The sequence below is a fragment of the Acinonyx jubatus genome, chromosome B3, assembly GCF_027475565.1.
Source record: "Acinonyx jubatus isolate Ajub_Pintada_27869175 chromosome B3, VMU_Ajub_asm_v1.0, whole genome shotgun sequence".
In the NCBI taxonomy this organism is placed as follows: domain Eukaryota; kingdom Metazoa; phylum Chordata; class Mammalia; order Carnivora; family Felidae; genus Acinonyx; species Acinonyx jubatus.
In genome coordinates, this window is record NC_069386.1 from 11947627 (window position 1) to 11967500 (window position 19874).

Genomic DNA, 19874 nt, shown 5'->3' on the forward strand with positions numbered 1-19874 from the left:
TAGAAAGATTTGTGTCCCACTGTCTCTACCATCTAATATTATAGTAAAATAATACTGTGTGTGCAGTATGGTAGGATGTCTGAGTTCCTTTTTAAATGTGCTGCCTAGTAGTGAATATGTACTCCAGAACAGAGAGGAGCAGGATCATCACTTTCCTGGGCTTCATACCTTTATTGATATAGCCCAAGATGACAGTCACTGTGGTGGGCTGAATAATGGTCCCCGGAGTGGTCCTGATACCTGAAATCCGTGAATACGTTACCTTGCATGGTGAAAGGGACTTTGCAGATGTGGTTACGTTACAGATCTTGAAATGGAAGCAATTATACTGCATTCTCCACAAGGGTTCAGTGTAATCGCAAGGGTCCTTATGAGAGAGAAAAAGATGGTGTGACAATGGAAACAGAGAGCGGTTGGAAGATGCTATGCCACTGGCTCTGAAGCTGGAGGGGGCGGGGTCACAGCCAAAGAAGGCAGGTGGCCTCTACATGCTGGAAAGTGCAAGGGCACAAACTCTTCCCATAAGCCTCTGAAGGATATACAACCTGGCTGACACCTTGATTTTTAGCTTGGGCTTCCAGAACAGTAAAGGAATAAATTTGTGTTGGTTCCATCCACTGAATTTGTGGTAACTTGTTGCAGCAGCAACAGCACACTAATACAGGGGCACCTGGGTGGCTCAGTCGGTTGGGCGGCTGACTTCGGCTCAGGTCATGATCTCTCGGTCCGTGGGTTCAAGCCCCGCGTCGGGCTCTGTGCTGATGGCTCAGAGCCTGGAGCCTGTTTTGGATTCTGTGTCTCCCTCTCTCTCTGACCCTCCCCCGTTCATGCTCTGTCTCTCCCTCTCTCAAAAATAAATAAAAACTTTAAAAAAAAAAAGAGCACACTAATACAGTCACTTTCTTGTTTCCTGTTGGACTCAAGAAGAATGTTTGTTTTTGTTTTTGGACACGTTCTATTGCAAAGCCGTATCAACCCTCTCTTCTATTGCGCCCTTGGTTCTAGGACCTTGGTGTGGAAGTACCTTTGTTTCTGTGTTTGGAGTCAGGGGCCTCAGAGCCATCCCATATGCGTGATGTTGATGCAGATGGCCGCAGGGAGCCAGGTACGATGTGTTTAGGAAAATGGCTTCCAGCTCTCTCTGCTGCCGGCAGGGGCCCCGTTTTGTAAGCCCTCTCAATTTTATTCCCAAACCATCTTTTCAAATCTATAATCCGAGTTTCTTTCCCACACTTTCATTCCTCTTTTCCATAATTTATTACTCTTTCTATTTGATCATCAGAATGTAACAAAATAATACAAGCCCTAAGATTTATAGAGGGGTTTTCTATTACCGAGTGCTTTCCCATAAATGATCTCATTGAATGTTCCCAGCACAGTGCTTGGCAAGTAGTAGGTGTTCAATTAATGACAATGTCACTTTCCCACCGGGAGACATTTTTTCATGCTCAGGATATTCCTGTATGTGACCCTAAGGCCCTGGGGATCAGTAGCCCAGGAATAGAGGCAGACACCTGTGAGCCTTCTCCCTTGGACCTACACACTGCATGTTACTTCTCTGGGTTCAGCTAATATTTTAGAAGAGATACCTTGTACAAAGAGAACTATCACTGTTTTGTAAGTCCTAGTCGTGAAAGAGACCCGGAAGTCGCTGATCTGTTGGTGGCCTGAAGAGGTAAATCACAAACTCTGTCACCAGGACATGCACAGATCATACATTCCCAGTGAGGGCTCAGGCTTAGCTTGGGTGAGTCCAGCCTATGACTGGAGGGGGCAGGAGCAGTCCAGAACCTACTCCCTCTGCCGGCTGACCCCCCAGCCTGATATTGAGCATTTCCGAGCCTCCTCCCTGCTCTTGGGGCTTCTGGCTTGAGCTCATGACAACTTAAAGCATAAGAGGAGCCTCTGGGACCTGAATTCCCATTGTTTGTACCTCAAGCAGTGCCTAAAAGCTGCATCTTACTTAGCTTGTCTTGAGAATCTCTTGAGATTTCCATACCTTTGAAGTTGGAAAACCGGACATCCAATAATGATGGTTCCAGAGGGCTCAATCCAGACCTAGGCTCCCCAGGGGCGCCGAGGAAGGACCTGCTGATCGATGTCTTCTGACACCTTGTCACATTCAATTTTCTGTTTTGAAACAGCTTTGCTAAGGATGTCCAGAACCCTGCTCTCCAGCTTTATTTTTATTGGAGTCCAGAAATCAGATAATGGTGCTGTTTGGTCCCCAGCAGCCTAGAAAGGCAGCAGCCTAAGCATTTCTCATGGGCTACACTTTGTGTGAGCCCTAGGCAGACAGTGGGGAGGCCCACCCGCCATGTTCTACACGTTTCCCCAGGGCCCGGTCACCACGCGCACTCTTGGCCAAGTTGTGAGCCTTCAGAGGTTAAGAGGAGAGCTGTTCGCCGAGTTTTCTGATATTTGTAACTGCTAAACTGACTGGCCAGACGTGTGGTCTGTTCGGAGAAGAGGCTTATAGTTAAGTAAGAGCCAAGTACAACGAATTTCTAACTAATAGGACTTATTTCAGACAGGCTGTATGGTGAAGCGGAAAGAACTCAAAAATTGGGTTTGGGAGACCCTGGGTCCGAGCACTGTGGTCTCACCTTGCTAGTCGTGTGATCCTGGACGGGTTACTTTGTGCCTCAGTGTCTTCACTTGTGTCACAGGTGTCCTCACCTGTGAAATGGGTATAATAATAATAACTCACAGGGTGGTTTGGAGCCTCAAAGAAGAAATCTGAAAGCACGTGGTGTCTGAGTTTCGGGTTCTACTAAGGTTTGATTTTTGCTAGTGGACATATCCTACTTTGACTAATTCCTGTATAGAGCGTCTACTCGGTGAGATTCTACTGACTCAAGAAAATTCCCGATTAATGCACAACTGAAGTTAGGAGCTGATTCTTTGGGCATGAGTATTTTCCTTAAAGCTTCCCAGATGATTCTAAGTACAACCCCAGCTGGGTGCTCTGGAAGATGACTGGGGATAACTCATTGCAATACGATGTTCTTTATTGGCTGAGCAATCCATGGAAACATGGGCAGTAATAAATGGGACTAGAAGACTCCTGGTACTTTTTTTTTTTTCTTTAACTCCTCTCTCAGAACTATGAACTTTGGAAATTTAGATTTTTATTAGTATTCTTACCAGGTGTGAGAACCATATCAGTAAGTGTTCCCTTGCTTTATTGCTTTAGAAACAAAAAAAAAATATGTAATGTTTTGGCCAGGATTAAGTTGTTATGTTCTTGTGGCTCTCCCAAGAACATGCTGTTGTCATTTCATCTTAAAACATTGAGAGAAGCTTCCAGCGCTATGTTAATGTTTTTATGTATACTTATTTGTCAACTGGGGGAGCCGAGTGGGATCTTACATGCCAAAATTATAGCCCAGCTGTTTCTTACCAACCCTATTGACATAACGGCGATCACTCTATCATGATTCACCACAGCTGATCGGTCTAATTGGTTTTAGCAACACATCTGACATAACTCCAGTTACATCATTGAGGCTGGGCTTGCTTGGGTGAGTTTCCCGAAGATCTTTTCGGTTTCACGTCTGAATTTGCCAACTGGTTGTTTGTGTAAATCTGTCCTAGTTTTCATAGTGGGGCATTTGTCCTACTTTATCAGTTTACTCTTCTTATTTCCAGAAACCTAATGATAGTTGCTCATTTCGCTTATTCAATCAACAAAACTTTGTGGTGCATCTGCCCAGCCCCAGGCACCACGCTAAGTCTGATTGGGAATTAGACTTCATGGTGCACGCCGACCCCAACTGTTGATTGCATTGTGTTGAAAAGCGTTCTGAATATCTGCCCAGGCTCAGTGGGGAAGAACATTGCCATCGCGTAGTCACGTCTGCCATAGACACGGGAGGAGAGGATGGGGTCCCAGGTGCCAGAAACTGGGAATATAAAGATAACTAACATTTATTCCAGCAGAGAAGACAGCCCCCAAAACTTAGGAAATCATGTGATAAAGTTGTATGAAACTGGTTTTAGAGAAAGTTCTATAGAAACGCAGAGGAGGAAGCATTTGATAGAGCCTGACACGATGGTGGTAGAGGGTCAGGGGAATATGAAGATGTTGTCACAGAAGTTATATTTCAAGGGGATCAGGAAGGAGTTGTAGGAATTCAGAAAATGAAGAAGAACATCCTTTGTGTGTGTGCTTTTTCATCCTTTGACACACTGGTATCAGAGTAAATGGAGTTGATTAATGCTATCCGTAAAGTTAGATACCTTGAAAAGACTTGCACCTGATACACACAGTCGAATCTGGTATCTATTTATGAGAAATTCAAAGCACTTTGCAAATTCTGGCTCAGTTTCATTTTCTTTTTTGTTTCATTTTATTAGATTGTCCGTCTTTTGCTCAAGCACTGAGGTTTATATATATATGAACTGAGAACACTGCGTGGTACATAGTAGGCAACACATACATGCTGAATCAATGAATGAACACATTCATATTCATTCATATTCTCATGTTTAGGGTGAGTAACTGAGTTTCTCCTTCACACATGCTTTTACATGTAAATTCATATCGTACGTATTTTCTACATCATAAATATTCTCGAACATAGTTTTTACCTACCGTAACACTGTAACTTGTTTGCTCCATGACGCCCTGTTCTACGTGGGTTCAATCCTTTGCCGTTTGAGTCTGTCATGAGCCTTCTGTTCCTAAGTTCTTCCCTTTCTCCCCTTCTCCCTGCCCCCCCGCCCCCACCCACCATCTTTCCGGAAGTGGTCTTGCTGTACCAAAAGGCATGACCAGTTGAGTTCTGGATCCACACGGCAAACTGTGGAGCCTCATTTTGAGGTGGGATTGCTTTCTTCTTGTCATCTTGCCTGGTGAGGGGCATGTTCTTACTTTTGGGGAGGCACAGACCACAGGGGTCGGGTCAGCTAAAGGATGGATGGCCAGCCGCTGGGTGTACTTTGGGGGCCTGTGGTTAGGATGTGGGCCGTGGTGCCGTGACATGATTTACAGGCAAGTAGAGGGGTGGGATAGAATGTGGTGATGGGCTGGGATGACCTAATGGTGACCCACTGTGACCAATGGGAAGCAGCTTTGAGATTGGGATGGGTCTCAGGGCATCTTAGAGTACTGCAAACAGCATGCATGGGGATCGGGTCACAATGGCGGGGTTCCCATCCTGCCCTTTCATTGAGCAACTCTGTGACCCTGAGCAGGGGACAATCTGTGAGCCCCGGTGTCCTGTCCATAAGGTGGGGGTAATAATGTCCCTGAGACCAGGTGTGGAAGATGACTCCTTCATGAAATCATCAGGCTCTGCCTGTCTGAATAAAAGCCCTAGTTATGCTTCCTGTCTTAGTACATTCTGGCTGCTCTAACAAAATGCCATTGACTGGAGGGTTTATGAACACAGTTCTACGGTCTGGAAGTCCAAGATCATGGTTCCAGCATGGTCAGGTTCTGGTGAAGGCCTTCTTCCTGGTTGTGGACTGCTGACTTTTTGCTGTGTCTTCATGGGGTGGAAAGGGCTAGGGAGCTCTCTGGGGTCTATTTATCAGGGCACTAATCCCATTCATGGGGTCTCCACCCTCATGACATAATCACTTCCCAAAGGCCCTACCTCCTAATATCATCACATTGGGCATTAGGATTTTATCATACCCTAATTTGGGGGGCATACAAACATTCAGACCACAGTGCTCCCTAAGGAAGATCTGCTTCCCAATTCTGTAGTTTTTTAAAAATATATATACATCTATTTAATGTTTTATTTATTTTTGAGAGTGAGAGAGAGAGAGAGAGAGCGGGGGAGTGGCAGAGAGAGAAGGAGACACAGAATCCAAAGCAGGCTCCAGGCTCTGAGCTGTCAGCACACAGCCCGATGTGGGGCTTAAACCCACAGACCGTGAGATCATGATCCTGAGCGGAGGTCGGATGATCAACCGACTGAGCCACCCAGGCGCCCCCAATTCTGAAGTTTTAAAGATGAATTTCAAGCTTGAATTCGGTATGTACTACAATCTCCATGTGTTAGTTGCAAATTCAAGCATCTCAGAAGAAATGCCGATGATTCCGGCCCAAGACCGCCTCCCTCTCTCCCTCTCTGTCTCCTGAGAGGGGACACGTTTCTATACCTCCCTTTAGTGTCCCGACAGGCCCGTGAGGAGTGGGGTGTGTGGGGAGAGCTGTCGGCCTGGCCAGTGTTTGCGTGGGCAGCTCAGGGTCTGCAGGTGAACGTGGCCAGTTCATTTCCCATGAGTACCCGCATGGTAGGAGGCCTTAGAGACTTGTTGATGACACTGGAAAACCGCTATTCTTAGTGGCAAACTGTCATCCAGCCGTTTTGAAAAAAATACTTAGGGATGGACAACCAGCTCCAGCCAGAGTTGGGCCTGGAGCCTGCTTTGGGGAGAATTGAGCAGGCAGAGGTACCTACGTTGCCTGTTAAAGCGTATCAGTGGGACTCTGCAAGACCACAGAAGCCACAGCTTAAACAAACAAACAAAAACCCAAACGCTTTTCTGTCTCTATGGCCTTTTAGTTATTATTTATTATAATTAACAGTAAAGTTTGTCAATACCTCACGGTGAGAATAGTAATGAGAAAAACTGCTTATGGGGTATTTCCAATATGGTGGACGTTGTCCTAAGCCGTTACGGACATTATGTGACTGAGCCCCCCAGTACCTCCATGGGGTGGACAGTATTATTTTCCAACGTTTTTTGTGTTTTTTTTTTTTATTTATTTTTGGGACAGAGAGAGACAGAGCATGAACAGGGGAGGGGCAGAGAGAGAGGGAGACACAGAATCGGAAGCGGGCTCCAGGCTCTGAGCCGTCAGCCCAGAGCCCGACGCGGGGCTCGAACTCACGGACCACGAGATCGTGACCTGAGCTGAAGTCGGACGCTTAACCGACTGCGCCACCCAGGCGCCCCTGGACAGTATTATTATTGCCATTTACCAATGAGGAAACTGGGTCTCTCTGGTTAGCCTGGAGACAGAATCTAATATATGGAATGGCCTGGAATTGGCCTTTAATTTCCACCTCTCCTTTTTGGCAGTTGTGAGGTGTTTGCTATTGTTTTCCTAGCCGTTGCATAAGCTGCTCCCTTTCAACATCCCCGGGGAAAACCTTGGTTGCTGGACCTCTTGGGAAGAATGCTTGGCAGTGACTTGACTTTGGGTGTCTTTGCGGAATTTATGCCTCATAGTCAGTTGAGCACAATGGTCTGGCTTAACGAAGCCTGTTTCAATTTGCATATAGTGATGATGCTCCCCTTCCGCCGGCCAGAAAGAAAGAGGCAACTGTCAGCCCTGTTGCTTGTGGGTTGGCTTAGTGTCGGAAGTCACCATTTCCTGCGGGTATGTTTATAGGCTTTATCTTTATTTGAGCCAATTAGTTTTCCCCTCCTGCATGCTGTAGCATGGTGGAAGCCTCCAAGGCTTTGGGGCGAAGTTGACATGGGTTCAATTCTAGCTCATCAGAGTCCCCATGTGACAGCCATTGTGTAGGCATGCTCATTTCTTTCCTTCTGCATTTCTATTTCAGAGGGTGTCTGGGAGGGACAGAGATGAGGACGGGGTGGGTCTCAGGCTGCCATCTTTGACTGGGAGCCTGTGCCTTCCCAATCTGTTTACGTCTGCTTGGTTCTGGTATTTTTTATTCATAATTTCTGCTTTATGGTTTCCTCGCAGCCACATCAAATTCTCCGTGGAAGGGGTTGGGCACCGATTAATAAGTACATACCCCAAACACACACAAAAATGGCAACCATGGTTCCTGAGTTTGAAGAAGCTGCCTGCCACATCAGTGCTTCTTTTCTAGCAGGAGGGGGGAGGGAAACAAGGGAGAAATCCTTTGCAGATGCTGATGATATTACTAAGTCAAAGTTTCCAAGGAAGATCCCTTCTCAGTGCCTCAGTGTGAAAAGGAGCCAAGGAGAGAAGACATCAAAAAACAAGATGGAGGCACTGACGTGGCAGATGGCATCCTGTTTGGACCACCTTCTCCCTGCTGCCTTTCTGCCTTGTTCTGGGGTGTGGTCTGTTGACAGTGACTTCAGTTGATTCACCCTGTGTTCTTTTGGATTACATTTCGTCTAGAGGAAACTGACTTAAAGTAATCAATGGCCATTCTCTGCAAATCAGCACAGATGAATTCTTCATTAGCCCCTTGCCTCACTGGGGACCCATCAGCAGACCCTAACAACTGGGATCAGCCCATCAGGGAGGGGTTGGAGCTGCGAGGAGAGGGCATATTTTCCTAGGGTGCAATTACGATGCACACTTCAGGGCTGCCCTCTGTGGAATGCACACCTCTCCCTGAATTTCACCATCCATAAATGCCTCTTTGGACAGGATCTCACCTGCTTTGACTTCTCGCTTCTCAGAACTGTTAACAAACTACTGCTTCAAAGGTGGGTCCTAGGTGATGGCTGGGCAGAAGAGGGCGGAGGCTAGGCAAGCCTGTTCTTCTGGAAGAAAGGGGCACAGGGCAGACAAAGCAAGCTTTCTGAAGTGTTGGCTAAAAGGGAAAGAAAGAATGCAGACATCTTTCATAACCCCCAGATGTGTCAGCCACCATAGAAAATGATCGTTTCTGGGTGGCTTTCAGAGTTTCTTTCCCAAGAAGTAGGAGAGAGAAAGTGTCCAAAATAAAAAAGAAGCTAATCTTAAATGGTTTATGTATCTACGGACCTCTTTCTTACAGCGACCCATAGGGCCACAACATAGAAAGCACTGATTAATTCAGGACGTTTAGGCAACTTCCGGATGTTAGAATAGTTGGAACTATGCACACGGTGATCATTCAGCATGTCTATTCTCTTAGCATCTTCAGGTGTCTTCCATGGAAGGACATAAGACAAGGCCAATGGGGAAGAAATGTGAGAGCCAGTGATGACTCTGGGACTTTTTCTTGCATCCTGCGTCACTGTATTCCTCCTCCCCCTGTCGCCCCCTCCCCCTTCCCTTCTCCCCCTTCCCTGCCCCCTCCTCCCCTCTCCCTTCCCCCTCACCCCTTCCTCTCCTCCCTTCCCCCTTCTTTTTGTCTTTTTATTTTATTTGAATGCTCAAACCATGTTCCTTCTTTCATTACACTTTCTGCCCCCTCTCCATCTCTTGTTTTCTTTGCTCTTCCTTCCATCCGAGAAGACATTTAAAATCAGATTCAAACATCTTGGAGGAAGTTTGTTTACACTTGGCACGTTGTTGCTTCCTATGTCTTAGACAAAAGAAAAGAAGGCTTTAACATGTCATAAAATGTCTGGGAAGGTTTTCTGGATGTCAAGTAGCTGTTTCCTCACACCATGTGAATGAGTTCAGTGTAGAAGAATCAGAAATAGATTAAATTTCACTGAAAATCCACATGTGTCGGTAAAATATGCCTGGAGCCAAACCTGATCTGGGATCAAAAGAGAATTCTTACATGTTGGGGGAAGGTGGAAAAGTCCAGAGGCAACTGGGTGTGTCTGCTCAGTCTTCACCCGGACTCTTGGGGTCACATGTCCCTCCTGGGATGACCCAGGCCAACCCCTGTTCACAAAGGGATAACCCAGAAGCATAGGCCAGGAGGACGTAGGGACGCCAGTGCCGGCCCTCTTCTCCTACACAGTGTGCAAAGGAGAAGGAGCCTGTGTCTGGGAACATTCTGGTCCCGTTGGCAGGAGCAGCCCTAGGGCAGATGCATTCTTCCAGGCGTCCAGCCTAGTGCCATTAAATGGTTGAGGAATAGGGCCAGTCCTCGTTGCTATTCTAGGATCTCAGAGAATTCTCTCGGTGCTCCCGCCATCTGTGCGGAGCCCGAGCCAGGAGGAGCCTGGCAGTTGACTTCCATGCCTTTCTCTCTGCCTTCTTTCCCATTTCTTTGGTCGACTGCACTTACCAGAGGTCCCGGGGATCATCCTAGCTCCCATCCTCTCCACTGCCGCTCCTCTAGCCCAGGCCACCATCATCTCTCCCCAGATTTTAGGTCCCCCCCTCCCCCCATCAGCCTCGCTGGCCTCTAGTACATTTGCCACAAGGCTCGTGAGACGAGGTTTTTAGAGCTCACACCAGCTCCTACCACCTCCAGCTCGAACCCCTCCAGGGGCTGCTTCGCTGCCTGCAGACTCTTTATACGATGTGTGTGGACCTTCGTGATTTGGGCCCCTGCCTGCTTTTCGATCTCTGGACAACCTGTGCCTACCTCCTCGTTCCCACCGCCTCCCTGGGTGGAGAACATTGTGCTGTAATCATTTTGAACCACGTTCAGCCGCTCGCTAGCTGTGGGACCGTGGGAAAGTCAGTTGACCTCCCCGTGCCTCAGTTTCTTTCTTTGTAAAGTGGAGATAATAGGAGCACCCGCCCAAAGTTGTTGCGGATAAGCTAATTAACACAGGCGCTGTGCTTTGATCAGGGCCAGGCATGGACCATGCCGCCTTCTCTTAAGTCTTTGTATGTATAGACTGCGTGTCTTGAACTTCCTCTTACTTTCTCTCGCTCGCTTCTGTTCGCTCTTGTGGTCTCAGCTAGTCGTAACCCAGAAACCCACGTCCTCAACTGGGCCAGGATCCCCAGCAGCAGAGTGATCACCACTTCGGTAAAAAGGGTCGCAGTCCGTGTTATGTCTTGACCATCTGCGTCCTAGCTGTCCCCAGATCAGACCGAAAGCTCTTTGAGGGCAGGGACCATTTCTCAGGCACCTTGTGGCCCCTCGATAAATATCTGCTGACATAAAGAGCAGAAGTGGCTTAGAGGGAGAGACTGAGACAGCCTCCAGGTGGATGCCCGTCGGCTCTGGGAGGGTCATATTGCTTTTCATAAATGCATAAACGATTATCCTCTCTTCACGAGCCAAAGGAAAGACAAATTTGCCAAAGAGGCATTTAGCAAAAGCCATTTTGATATCTAAAGATGTTCCCGGTTCTGGAACTCAGAATGACCTCACACTTGAAAATGTCATCGTAAGGTTGCCGGACTGATTATGTTTGCTTTTTGGCTCTTGCCTCTTACCACCACCCCGCCCCCAGCCCATTTCCTGCCTCAGCTGGTGTTCCCCCAACGCACTTGAACTTCAGCTAGAATGCCATGCTCGCTGCTCTCCAACGTAGCCCGAGTGTCTCCCGGAAGCAGCTGGGAAAAGGCACTTTACATTTGGGTCTCATGCAGATGTGACTGAACACAGGGTGGTGTCCCTGGGAGGAGGCTGCTTCTGTCACCCGGGGCCAGCCCAGCCGTGGCAGCATTCGACATGGCTGAAGGATTCCGTCACTCCAGCTGGCGTGGCTCATTAAAATGCGTGGGCTTTCTGGGGACTGATATTTCCATATCGCTGCTGCTCCCAGGGCCGTGGAAAGATTCCGGTGGGTCTTTTCCAATGTGTCTGATTTGTTCGTGGTCACAGGAGTTGGAGAGCAGAGGAGAGCGTGTCACACAGAGGGGCGCTGTTCAAAAATTTGCCTCTGGAACCTCCTTCTGGGGCCGTGTAATCTCTTACCTGTCTTCAACCTGCAGGATTTAAAAGAAAAACCTGTTTGGTCATTTGCACACGTTACGCGTCACAAACATTGAATTTAAGAATGTTTAGACTTTGTTTTCACGTCTGATAAGTGACACGGGCTTTTTCATTTACCTTAAATTAATTATGCAAAAAAAAAAAAAAACACAAAACAAAACCCCACCATGATTTGTCAACAAATACACTCACAGATTACATAGTTTATCATACCTGGTTGGGAAACACAGGGTTCAAATGCAGATGGAAACTTAATTATGTTTTAGCACTAAAGATAGGCAGGACCTGTGTTTGTGACCTCTGTTTGGACTTCCTGCATCTTGACTTAAGAAAAAGTCAACTGAATAATTAGTGGGAGTTTGAGTCTTATATGTAAGGGTTGACAGAAAAGAGGAGATGAGGGCAAATTTAGAGATTAGGCTCAGAGAGACGTAGGAGGGAATTGGCAGAATTATCATTTTTAGGCTCCCTGTGTGGAAGGCAGAGCTTCTGAGAAGGTTCATTCCCTTGGAGTGTGGGCTGGACCTTGTGACTTACTTCTAATGCAGAGATGGGATCTCACTTCCAAGGTTAGGTGGTAAAGGACTGTCACTTCTCTTTGCCCCCCCTCTTTTTCTTCTCACCCTTGCTCATGCCAATGAAACTACCCGCCATACTGTAAGGAAGCCTTCACCCCCGCCCCCGCCATCCTCCAAGGTGGCCCACAGCCCATGGCTGGTGAAGAACTGAGGCCTTCAGTCCAATGTCCTGTGAGGAGCCGGATCCTACCCACAGTCACAGAGTGAACTGGGACGTGGATCGCTTCCCCGTTGAGACTTCCGATGACCAGTGAGCACCTTAACTGCAGCTGAATTGGCCAGATGCCCGAGTCTCACAAATAGTGTGAGATAATCAGGGTTTTGTTTTAATCCATTTGGGTTTGGGGCTACTTGTTATGCTACAGTAGACAATTCATACACCATGCCGCTTCCTTGGTGAATTTCAACATCACTCTTCCTTATGGTTCCTTCTCTTTAACCAGTGGGTAAACGTTGAGGGGTACCTGGCAGCTAGTCCGGGCAGCTGAGCAGCAAATCACATAAGGGTCTGAACCAGGAGTGTGCTCGTGTGCTTTCTCAAACAATCACACTAAAAATGCACAAAGAGGCGCTCACATAGCTTCGCTTGGTTTAAAGAGACAACATGTTGGGGCGCCTAGGTGGCTCAGTCGGTTGAGCGTCCGACTTCGGCTCAGGTCACGATCTCTCGGTCCGTGAGTTCGAGCCCCGCGTCGGGCTCTGGGCTGACAGCTCAGAGCCTGGAGCCTGCTTCCGATTCTGTGTCTCCCGCTCTGTGCCCCTCCCCTGCTCACGCTCTGTCTCTCTCTGTTTCAAAAATAAATAAACATTAAAAAATAAAATAAAATAAAGAGAAAACATGTTTATCTCCTTGCTTAATTTATTAAAATTTTTTTGCTGTTTGTTTATTATTTTGAAAGAGAGAGAGACAGAGCGTGAGCAGACAGAGTGTGAGCAGGGGGAGGGGCAGAGAGAGAGAGGGAGACACAGAATCTGAAGCAGGCTCCAGGCTCTGAGCTGTCAGCACAGAGCCCGGGGTGGGGCTTGAATGCACGGGCTGTGAGATCATGACCTGAGCTGAAGTTGGTCGCTTAACCGACTGAGCCACCCAGGCATCCCTTTCCTTGCTTAATTGCAAAAAGGATGCGTTTGTCACCTTTCATGATGTGAACCTGGATGATGGCCGAGGGGGAAAGAAAAGAAGCATCCAGCTGGCAGCCAGGAAAAGAGATCGCGCATGATCCCGTGGATCCCGTGGGAGGTTTTGATAGGCCAGGACTGCCAGTGGCAAATATCCCCTCTGGTCGCCTTTGGTGAGCAGAATTCAGTCACGTGGCTACAGAACACTGTGAAGGAGGCTGGAAAATACTGGCTAGGGCTGTGCCCAGCCAGGAGGAGACAGGTGTTTGGTAACACATCGCATTGTCTGCCAAAGCGATTAACTCTGGACTCTACTGGGTGAAGTTTAATTGAGCACCTAGGATGTGCAGACACCAGACTCAGCATTACAGACACAAACAAGGGAGAAGAGTGTAGATCTCATTCTCAAAGACGGCACCGTCTCGCTGGAGGAGTCTGCTGAGGAGACGTGGTCTGGAAACAAAGTCTTAACGCCAGCTTCCACCATCCCCACGTGAAACACAGTGGCAGCTACAGGGTGTTCTGTTCATGGGCTGAACCATCCAAGTTCATCCTGGGGAAGTGTTATCCCCAAAGCGGGGCGGGGGCGGGGGGTGGCACAAAACCACTCATCTCAAGACACTCTCTGTTGGGAATTGTGTACACGACAAAACCCTTGCTTGCCCTGGTGGAATGTTTGCGACCATGACCTTCCAGGTGGCATATGTGGGAGGCGATTTGGCCAGTGTTCCAAAACTCCAGCAACCTCTACTTGCCGGAATAACATTCTCGAAGATGGGATTCAGTGTTTCTGCCAAGAAGTGGGAAGTCGGAGTGTAAACGCACAAGCTGTTTGAGCAGAATTTGGGACTGTAGACTAAAGCCAAAAATATGCACAACATGTGGCAAAGCAGTGTGCTCCTGGCTCATGCCCTGGGGGGGGGGGTCTTTGATCCTGTACATCGTTTGCAGGGCCATCGCGAATAGTGCAAAAATGGCAACAGGACCGATGTCCCTCAATGGTGGAGCAAATTATGGTACGCAGGGGAATATTATATGGTGGTGAATGTGGTAAATTATAGCCTCGTGCATCAACATGAGTAGATCTCAAAGACATAATGCTGGGTGTAGGGGCGCCTGGGTGGCTCAGTCAGTTAAGCATTCGACTTTGGCTCAGGTCATGGTCTCAGGGTTCATGGGTTCAAGCCCCACATCGGGCTCCGTGCTGACAGCTCAGAGCCCGGAGCTGCTTCAGATTCTGCGTCTCCCTCTCTCTCTGCCCCTCCCCCACTTGTGCTCTGTCTCTCTCAAAAATAAATAAACATTAAAAAATTATAATGCTGGGTGTAAAACGCAAGTCATATAGGAATATATTAGGATGATTTCATTTATGTGAAGTTCAAAAACAAACCAAAGGAAACAATTTATTGGTATTTATTGGTATAGGTATGTGTAGGTAGTGATTTGTGCTAGCACTCTCCTATGTTCTGGGGGGCACGGGAGAGGCGTGGAGAGATCAGTCTGTTTGCCTGTTTCTGAACTTTTACCTTCAGAAAAATAAACTTCCGTGGCCCTCCAGCCCCTCCTGTCAAGCCCTGCATTATAGTATGGTCCCAGTCAAAGAAAGTCCCAGAGGGACAGTGGAAGGGAGACAGATTAAAGAGACAGAGACAGATAGGAAGAGATGTGTGTGTGTGTGTGTGTGTGTGTGTGTGTGCGTGTGTAGGATAGTATGGTTTGAGAATGGAAGAGAGATCCAGGTTTTCTGGCCCTACCTACACGTTAAAAAATGCATATGTGGGGGTGCCTGGGTGGCTCAGTCAGTTGAGCATCCGATTCTTGGTTTCAGCTCAGGTCAGGTTCCCATTTTGCAAACTAGGAATGTAAAGCTCAGGAAGCTTCAGGAACTTACCGAAGGTCATTGTTGTGGGGATGGGAATTTGGTGTTCAGCCTCAAAATGTATGGGTGCGGAAGTCCAGAGAACGTGCTTGCAAGAATCTAGCCAAGAATACCTTCATCTCAACCGTTGCCCCTTTGAATACCATCATGTTGCCCTGCAAACCCCCCTCCCCACTTTAATTTAAGTACTTTTGGGGGCACCTGGGTGGCTCAGTCATTAAGCTTCTGACTTCAGGTCAGGTCATGGTCTCATTGTTCGTGAGTTTGAGTCCCACATCAGGTGAGCTCGAGCCCCACTTCAGGCAAAAACACGAGCCCTGCTTCGGGCGAGCCCCAATTCTCTTTTTCTCTCTCTGCCCCTCGCTCACTTGTGCCCTCTCTCTCTCTCTCTCTCAAAAAAACAAAAGAGAAAAGAAAAGAAAAATATTTTTTGCTACAGGGTGCAGCGGTTAGAGTTCAAATAAAGCATTAGCAGCGTTCTCCTTGCATTGGTTCTGGAGGCCTGTGCCTCTGAGCAGGTGGCTTGGTGCTCGCAGATGGGGCTGAACTTGCACATCTGGCAAGCATTAGTTGGTGGGCAGAACATGTTATTACACAGCCCTAATGAAATTTGGGTCCTGCTGCATTTTAATAAACCATCCAAAGAAGCAAGACTCCTGGCATTTTGTTGGCAGCAAGGGCCTGGAAGAAACAGAAACATTTCTACCATCGTGATGGATTAGGTTGTTTTCATCTTGTACAAAGTTGCGCACAGTTGAAAGGTCGGACAAGATAGCTCTTGATTTAATGAAACTCGTGTCTGACTGGTACGTAAATTATGCAGGAGAGCAGCAGAAAAATCTGAGTGTGCTTTTATTAGCTCGGTCCCTATCATGGTTTAACTTGGATTGAGAAACTTTTTTTTTTTTTTAATCTGCATATGTCAATGGCTGCACAGTTGAAACATTTCCTTGAAGGAATATTCTAGTAGGAGACTGAGTTCTGGTGATGGGCATTTCTGCTTTAGCTCTTGCCACGTTCGTCCTGGCAATTGTACTGCTTTGTTTTGTGCTTGGTAATCCACGAGTCCTGTCCCTTTTGTACTCACACCCAAGGGTCCTATTCCTTTCTGTTTTTTTTTTTTTAACTTTATTTATTTAATTTTTTTTTATGTTTATTTATTTTTGAGAGAGACAGAGACAGAATGTGAGTGGGTTAGGGGCAGAGAGAGAGAGAGAGAGGGAGACACAGAATCGGAAGCAGGCTCCAGGCTCCGACCTGTCAGCACAGAGCCCGACGCGGGGCTCGAACTCACGGGCCGCGAAATCATGACCTGAGCCGAAGTCGGACGCTCAACCGACTGAGCCACCCAGGCACCCCTTATTTATTTATTTTGAGGGACAACATGCACATGTGCAGGAGAGGGGCAGAGAGAGAAAGAGAGGGAGAGAGAGAATCCCACACAGGCTCCACACTGTCAGCACAGAGCCTGATGTGGCGCTTGATCCCATGAACTGTGAGATCATGACTTGAGCCAAAATCAAGAGTCAGATGCTTAACTGACTGAGCCACCCAGGTGCCCCGCAAGGGTCCTATTTCTATATCATGCGGGGCTTTTTGTTTGACCTGTGAGCCTGTGGGATACCTTCCTCATCCTTATCCATCCATCCCATATAGGAAGTAGAATTTCCTCTTTCCCCACCAACCAATAAGCTAGCTAATTCAAATGGGGGAGGACAACTCAGTCAGGTGGAGCCAGCTGCATTCTATCTCCTGGGAATATGAATTTAGAAGACAGTAGTAGTGAATAATGTAGTTCAACAAGCATTCCTGGTTCTCCTTCTGAACATGTGGTAGGGCTGTATTTCTTAGCTTCGTTGTGCTTGGATAGAGCCTTTGAAGAGTTATAACCAAAGAGCTGCGAGCAGAAGCAATGCAGGTTACTTCAAGGACATAAAAGACCCTCAGAAACCTTTTTCCCTTTGGCATGGCGATCCTCTGGGGCTCCACAGCAGCTGTGATGAGTAGAGCGCATGCCAATACACCACAGACTATAAAATAAGTGAGAAATGAAACTTTGTTTTCCTACAGCTACTCAGTGGGCTTGTTTGTTACTGCAGCATCATCTAGCTTTTACTGACGGATACACAGAGAAGGGAGAATAAAATATGGGTGACCAAGAAAAAGAAGAGTAATCAAAGAGAGCTCCTTTTATGTCTCTCTGTGGGAATGCACTTGGGAGTTGTGCACTTGGGAGTTGTATAGGCACTTGGGAGTTGTGGTTGTCTATTCACACACTACATAGCCTTATGAGTCTGGTTTCTTTCACTGAGCATAAAGCATTTGTGATTGTATATATAATTTGAGAGAGAGAGAGAGAAAGAGAGAGAGAGACAGAGAGAGAGAGTGTGTGAGCAAAGGAGAGGGGCAGAGAGAGAGAGAGTGAATCCCAAGCAGACTCCATGCTCAGCACAGAGCCCAATGCGGGGCTTGATCCCACGACCCCTGGGATCGTGACCAGAGCCGAAATCAAGAGTTGGATGCTCATCCTGACTGAGCCATCCAGGCACCCCTATTTGTGATTTATATATATGTTGTTGCATATAAAAGTAGTTTGTTTCTTTTTATTGCTAATTTGGAATAAGTAGCAGGTGAAGCTACCCCACAGGAGCCTCACAGTCTTTGCCCTGTCAAATTTTCTACCCTAACCGTTTGCAACCCCAAGATAACACTGATGCTTTATCTTGCCGTTGGTAAAATTTATATATATGTGTGTGTGTATATATATATATATATATATATATATATATTTTTTTTTTTTTTTTTTTTTTTTTTTTTTTTTTTTTTTAACTAGGAATCCAGAGGCTTCTGGATCATCCATGGAGCACTGGACAGGATCCATCATTTCCAGGATGATCATGAGGTTTAGTTAACATTATGAGTGTATGTCTCAAACTGCAGTACATGTACTCAGGTCAAGGGTTATTTGAAGCTCCCAGTGTATGTTCCTGGAGCACTTGACTTAAATATTTAAAACGCTTAATATCTTTTTTATTAAAAAATTTTAATTTGAAAGTATAACATAGGGGCGCCTGGGTGGCTCTGGTTAAGTGTCCAACTTCGGTTCAGATCATGATCTCATGGATCCTGAGTTAGAACCCCTCATTGGGCTCTATGCTTCAGTGTGGAACCTGCTTGGGATTGTCTCTCTCTTCCTCTCTCTCTGCCCCTCCCCCACTTGCACCTTCTCTCTTAAAATAAATACACTCAAAACAAAAGAAGTACACATAGAGAAAAGTACACAAATCAGAAGGGTTTTCACTGAGTTTTCAAAAACTGAACACACCCTTATAGCATAAAACTCACATCAAGAAACAGTTACTACCCTCTCAAGAGTCACCACTCTTGAGAGTCCTTCTGACTTTGAGGATTTTTTTTTTTAATTTTTTTAACGTTTATTTATTATTGAGAGAAAGAGATACACACAGAGCATGAGCAGGGGAGGGGCAGACACAGAATCTGAAGAAGACTCCAGGCTCCGAGCTGTCAGCACAGAGCCTGATGCGGGGCTTGAGCTCACAAACTGTGAGATCATGACCTGAACCGAAGTCGGTCGCTCAACCCACTGAGCCACCCAGGCGCCCCGAGGATTTGTTTTGACTGTGCGTGTACTTTATATGAATGAAATCGGGCAGTAAGTATCCTTTAGTGTCCACTTACGCTCAGCATTGATGGTGCGATCTGTCCATGTTTCGAGTGTAGCTTAGTTTGTCCTCATTGTCTTACAGTATCGCACTCTGTGACTTGTGTCACATTTTACTGGGCCACTCTACACTTGCTGCACCTGTGGGTAGCTTTCTGGGTTTTGGCCACAAAACAGTGCTGATCTGAGCCTTACAAAGCCTACATTTTGGTGAATATATGTAAGCATTTCTCTGGGCATCTAGATCTAGGAGTGAAAAGGCTGACTTGTAAGGTAACTATGACCAAACAGGTTTCCCAAGGGGCGTTTTTTTATTCTTAAAACAATTTACATACAGTACGTTTATATGGATGTACAACAGTTGATTTATTCATTTATATCACAAAGGGCACTGTGGTTGATAACTTTTGGTGATTATGAGTAATGCTGTCACAAACATTTGTATTTTTTTAATGTTTATTTATTTTGAGGGGGGGGTGAGGAGCAGAGAGAGAGGGAGAGAGAGAATCTGCTCTGTCAGTATAGAACTGTCAGTTCAGAGCGGGGCTCGAACTCACGAACCAGGAGATCATAACCTGAGCTGAAATCAAGAGTCAGACACTTAACTGACTGAGCCACGCAGGTGCCCCAGTTGTCGTTTCTTTAGGATAAACGCCTAGGGTGTGGGATCGCGGAGTAATATAGGAAGCATGTATTTCACTTTGTAAGATAGTGTTTTCCAGAGTGGCCATACACACTGCCTTTCCACCAGCAATCTATGATTTCAGCTACACCAAATCCTCATGAGCAATTGGTAGCATTAATTTTCAACTTAAAAAAAAAATTCAGCCATTATTTTAATGTGATAGTGGTATCTCTTGTAATAATTTGCATTTCCTTAATGACTAATGATCTTGAGCATCTTTTTTAAAAACTTTTTTTTAATTCTTATTTATTTTTTGAGAGAGAGAGACAGAGCATGAGTGAGGGAGGGGCAGAGAGAGAGAGGGAGACACAGAATCTGAAGCAGGCTCCAGGCTCTGAGCTGTCAGCACAGAGCCCAACGTGGGGCTTGAACTCACAAACCGCAAGATCATGACCTGAGCTGAAGTCAGATGCTCAACCGACCGAGCCATTCAGGTGTCTCTTGAGCATCTTTT

General features: G+C 46.7%; 1 long non-coding RNA gene across 2 annotated transcripts in view; it reads left to right on the forward strand.

Moving 5' to 3' along the window:
- LOC113601933 (uncharacterized) overlaps positions 1–19874 on the forward strand; it is a 257395-nt gene that overhangs the window by 101690 nt on the left and 135831 nt on the right. The window lies entirely within an intron of this gene.